Source organism: Palaemon carinicauda, chromosome 26 (assembly GCF_036898095.1).
Source record: "Palaemon carinicauda isolate YSFRI2023 chromosome 26, ASM3689809v2, whole genome shotgun sequence".
NCBI classification, from domain to species: Eukaryota; Metazoa; Arthropoda; class Malacostraca; order Decapoda; family Palaemonidae; genus Palaemon; species Palaemon carinicauda.
Window position 1 is genome coordinate 17815246 of NC_090750.1, and position 6314 is coordinate 17821559.

Genomic DNA, 6314 nt, shown 5'->3' on the forward strand with positions numbered 1-6314 from the left:
CATTATTTACTTCAACTTCAGCCATGCTCTGTAATTTATCTCTAAGGTTAATTATGTATTGATAACTAGTAGTTAATTCTCCATCAATACTATAATTAGATACCAATTCATGCAAAATAGATAATGGACCTTTTACATTTCGACCGTAGAGCAATTCAAAAGGACTGAACTTTAAACTATCATTTGGAATTTCACGATATGCAAAAAATTTTCTTTAGCATATTTTTCAAAGTTCCATTCATACCTTCAACCATTCCGTTACAAGATGCATGATAAGGACTGGTGTAAATGGGTTTGATACATAATTTATTAATTTCAGACATAAGATCAGACTTGAATAAAGTGCCACGATCACTAAGTCGGCCTATCAAATTCTCTGACCATCAATAAATATGAAGTTCAGACTTTCGAGAGGGTTGGGATACACTTACCATAACCTTGCTTTACTCATGGACAACTTTATGTAGCCTTCTCAAGAGCAAGGTCTATGAACAGTGTAAGAATGAAAATTTGTTCTCAGAATAATTCTACTCATGGCCAGAGAAGAGGAACTACCTTCCCTAGAAATATTGTATATAAAGCTTTGTAAATTGCTTCATGTATTGCTAATTTTTTAAAATAAATATAAAGGTCAAATCTTTTCACATTTTATTCAAACATGTATAAGTTAGGAATAAGATAATTAGTATTGAAAATATCATTTCGTGTAACTTACACGGGGTCCGCTAGTAATTATTATTATTATTATTATTATTATTATTATTATTATTATTATTATTATTATTATTATTATTATTTATTATTATTATTATTATTATTATTATTATTATTATTATTTGGTAAGCAACTACCCTATGTTTACTTGAAATGGGATGAAACTCAAAATGTAATTAACTCTCTTTATTACACATTAGATGCATATCCCAGGAAATTGCCATGACTTTTGTCTTATATATAACCATTCCAATATCAGCTCACGTAATGAGCATTTAAAAACCTCTCCTTTCATTCCGACATACGAACAAACATTCAAAGTCCCGCGGGTTTCCTTTGGTAAGATCTTTATCGTAAGGTAACTGGGCTCAATAAATCTTTCCTTTACCTCATTGCACGTGAAAGGCAGTCAGCTAAACAGACAGATCGACAGACAGACGCAGACTAGACTCGCCGTACCTGGAGATGTATAACCAGACCTTATAATAGTCTAGGATCAAAGGACCGGTCGTGTGTCCAGTAGTTCCATGCGATCATAGACAAACGCGTCCTGTGTTAATTTTACTACACCAAAGAATATTCAGCGTCATCAGAAGCTCATATCAGGAGAGCAGGAGAGGAATGAAGATTGTTTGCAAATTTTAATAAAAACATTATGAAAGAGTAAGGAAATGCAGTTTTGTTAGTTATATATAACTCTCTCTCTCTCTCTCTCTCTCTCTCTCTCTCTCTCTCTCTCTCTCAAGATTAATCGATTTAAGATACTTTCCTGTTTTTTTTTTTTTGCAAAGATGTTGGAACACTTTTGTAGCCTCTTATTCATTGTATACAGATGAGGTCAAAGGACAGCACATGGACTTAAAAGAGAGAGGAAGTATATACCCATTAAAAGCGAATTTGATTCTTATTTCCCCTCTAAAACATGTTGTCAAAGTGAACTCCCCAATCATGTTGTTTTTGTTATCATCATTTTTATCACCATTCCCTTTTACTTTCCCTATCTAGCTTTTGACACAGCTTTCCTTTGTGAGACTTGAACAGAGATTTTCTTATAGCCTATTATGATATTGGCTGAATAATTCCAACAGGTTCCTGGTGGACTTTTCCAAACGTTAGAGAACCCACTTGCTGAATTAGCTCAGATAAAGTGGTGGTTATCATAGGTTTTAGGAATGGTGTTAACACCTGCATTCCTCACAAATGTTTCTCATGGTGTTGAAAACTGTTTGGAGATATAAATTTCCTTGAAACGTTAAAAGTGGCTTTCTTGAAAGGTTATTCACTTTCAATTTTATCGATTGTCATTGTGATTTACGAATAGTTTTGTCACCTGTAATCTTCCGAGATGGTTGACGTAAGTTTGAAAACGTCTTGAACTTTTAAATTCATAAGATATGCACTAGTGAATTTAGAAATAGAATAATGTGTATTGATTCAAGATAATCGAAGCGAATTTATAGCCCCACCACATTTCATTAATTGCTTTTTGCATATCTGGATATGTTCTAACTATATTCTGGGATCTCAGGTTAAAAATTTGTCTTTTCTGCTTCGGAAAACTAATTGTCAGTGCTGAAATACTACCCACGGAATTTTAGTCATTCGATGCAGTGTCATTTATTATGTTAGATTTTTTGGTAAAACCTAGAGGAATGGGCAATTTTCCTTAGATGCATGTTCAAATCAAATAAAGAAATGTGCAAATAATTTTTTAATTTGGCGAAGGTTTTATCAAGTCGATGAGAAAGATGGAATAATCTTGAAAGGGAAATGCGGGGTCACCTCTTCAGTATATACTCATATTTTTTTTTTTTTCTTATTTGAAGGGGGAGAGTACCAAGTCAAGGACTTCCCATCTTTATTTATGATATGATGGTAATAAAAAGAATTATAGAGAACTGTCACTAATGTGTAAATTTTCAGATTTTTTTTTTTTTTCATCTCGGCTCAAGCCCATAAAAGTTGACTCGTGACTAGGCTCACAATCGACTGCTGTAATAGAAAAACTCTTTCTCGGTTTCTGGAGAAGACGCGCACAAGCTTTCTTTCCATATCTGGTACGGGAAACGAGAGAGAGAGAGAGAGAGAGAGAGAGAGAGAGAGAGAGAGAGGGGGGGGTGTTATTTTTATACCCACCTAGTCCGTTGATTGCATTTATATCATATATGTAAATACATAAATAATGAAATTATTAAATCTGTGATAGTTGTATCAAATAGATGAAAAATATCAATTCCCACTACGTTAATTATTTTCTCCGATATATATTACCAATTATATGTGGAAATATCAATCAATATGCAAATAACCCTACCTCGCGTACTTAGCGCTGTATGATAATTGAAATTATCCATTATAATTTGTTAAACCCGTAATTATTTTTGATGAAGCTGTAAGGATTCTCGTTCATCGGTCATGGCCTTAATTGTTGGGCTGTCCGTCAAAGTGCCCGCATATCTAACGCCATGCAGCTGAGTTTTATAATTATGAACTTTATATGGCTAGTTAGATCAGTAAATATTTTTGATACCTGACATTAGGAGATATATTCTGTCTATCTATCTATGAACTATGACAGTCTCTCTGCGTAAGTTAACTATCTACTAATTATTGTTGGCCAGAGATGAAAATGTTGTAATATAACTCGAGTATTAGAAACCATGCCTGTAGGTGAGGCTTAATTATTAGAAACTATAGTGGACAAACAAATAACGGTTACTTGCTAAATCGTGAGATGCTCATCATAGTTCTCTCTCTGTCTCTCTCTCTCTCTCTCTCTCTCTCTCTCTCTCTCTCTCTACTGGGTCATTCAAGATCCATGGAGTAACCAACCACAATAAAAATAAATATTCTTCTAAAACCATTTTCAAATACATCGCCCTAAAAAAAATCTCTCTCTCTCTCTCTCTCTCTCTCTCTCTCTCTCTCTCTCTCTCTCTCTATATATATATATATATATATATATACTTGTTTGTGTGTGCGTGTGTGTAGGCTCATAGTAGGAACGTACCGACTGCCCTATTCTCAGCGTAAAGTAAGAAATAAAATTAAAAAAGGCAGTTTGTATATGACTGGAAACGTAGATTTTACGTTGCTCTCAGGACGCTGTGGTTGGTTCGAAGAAATATTTTCCAGATTTCAAAACTATGAACTTCATTTCGACTCTGAGACATAGATTCGAATGCTCCTTTAAATATGATTAATCGTCCTTTTTTCGTACTTTGCTTATAAATAAAGTAGTTCTCACCTCATGCTTCTTTTATCCTTTCTTTATAACTAAAATAGCTCTCACTTTATTTTCATTTTTGTATATTATTAACTTTTCCAGTAGTCTTTTGGCTATCTAGTATAACTTACATCAGCTATTCTACAACCCAACATAGAAGTTATAAGAATTAATACAGGAAAAGAGAAAATATACTTCCAAGGACACATATATACGAAAAAAATTGTTAGATCAACTATAATCAGATGGATATGTGTAATAACAACTTGCTTTTTGTAAAGGTAGTATGAAAGCAAGCCTTGATATGACTGATCCTGAACTACCTATTGACAATAACTACGCTACTGATTATGCAGCTATATCTGCTACAAATACCTCAATGAAATGAAGATAAAAGCAGCAGAGACGGAAGAAAAACCTAGCCAGATATACAGTAGCAATCTTGTTGAGTTACTAACTGACGCAAAGTCATTACTCCCAAGCGAAGATATCATAAAAGCAAGTTTACGTAACGAAAGATCAAAGCTCTACCCACCTATACCTGGAAAACTTTAGTATATGAAACAGCTGGTCCCGAGCCCAACCCATTTTTTGTTCTTTGACAACGGACCATACACAGACAACCGCATTATTGTTTCTGGATTTGAATTATGGGATCCTTTGACTGGCCAGAGAGTACTCCATTGGATCCTTCTCTCTGGTTAGGGTTCTTTCCCTTTGTCTACACAGACACCGAATAGTCCGGTCTATTCGTTACTTATTCTCCTCTCTCCTCATACACCTGGCAACACTGAGTTTGCCAAACAATTCCTCTTCATCCAACCGGTTAATTACTGCACTGTAATTGTTCAGTGGCTACTTTCCTCTTGGTAAGGGTAGAAGAGACTCTTTAGCTATGGCAAGCAGCTCTTCTAGGAGAAGGACACTCCAAAATCAGACCATTGTTTTCTGGTCTTAGGTAGTGCCATAGCCTCTGTACCATGGTATTCCACTGTCTTGGGTTAGAGTTCTCTTGCTTCAGGGCACACTCCGGCACACTATTTTATCTACTTTCTCTTTTTCTTGTTTTGTTAAAGTTGTATAGGTTATATGGGAAATATTTATTAAATGATACTATTCTTTAAAATATTAAATTTGTCCTGGTTTCCTCTCCTCACTGGGCTATTTTCCCTGTTGGGGCCCCTGGGCTTATGGCATCCTGCTTTTCCAACTAGGGTTGTAGCTTAGCATTTAATAATAATAATAATAATAATAATAATAATAATAATAATAATAATAATAATAATAACCTCTGCGGTTGCTATCTTTTGCTGATACATGGCTGATGGATGGAAACTATGCATTGGCTCCCGCAGGTTTTCTACAGATTTATGTAATACGCAACCCAACTGGTAACACCGCAGTTTCTACGGTTTTTGCATGACTGTAGAGTATAACACAAGTCTTGTGTCACAAGATACGCAAGAAACCTTCTTTAAGCATTCTTGGATAGTTGCCAAGAGATTGAACTCTACCCAGACCCAAAAATCATAATAGTCGACTTTGAACAGGCAGCCATACTAGCTATAAAGACTCGAAACAAATACACAAGGTTGTTTTTACCACTTGTCACAAAATAATTGGAGAAATATACAGAGCTTAGACCTTACAAGCTATTACAAACAAAGTGAAGAATTTCGTCAGTTTTGTGAAGAGATTAACTCGCTGCCATATTTACCTTTCGCAGATGTTTTATAGGATTGAGTTACTTAAGTCAAGATGTCCAGATGAAGCTTCTCCATTGCTAGAGTACTTCGATGGAACTTATGTATCTGGTTCAAGTCTTCAGAGAGGGAGAAGGACTGCTCAGCGTATTCCACCAAGATCTTCAGAACTTTGGAAAGTACATAAGGATACAATGAACAACGGTCCACGAAGAAATAACTTATGTGAATAGTAGAATAATGAATTCCATCGTCTTGTTGGTTACCAGCACACATCTATATGGAAATTAATAAGAACTATACAAAAGGAAGAATATGCTGTGAGTACAGTGATAGCCTGAGTTTCAGTTGGTGAACCACCGAACTAAAAATAAAGAAAATTTATTCTGGCAAAGATTAAGAAGTGTGCAAGCACTATATTGAAGGAAGAAAAATCTTGGACGAACTGTCAAGTGGATTTGGACAAAACATTGGATTTTGATTATAGAATTTTGTATGTCAAATATATTTTAGAAAAAAAAAAAATTATGTTCTATATGTATTTTTGAAAATTCTATTTTAAGATTTTAATATAATTTTGAAAAACTTTGTTTGAAATAATATTTTACATTATTCCATATAATATTTAATTGTAAAATGTAGACTTAGGAGAAAATCTTAAAGAATACAGG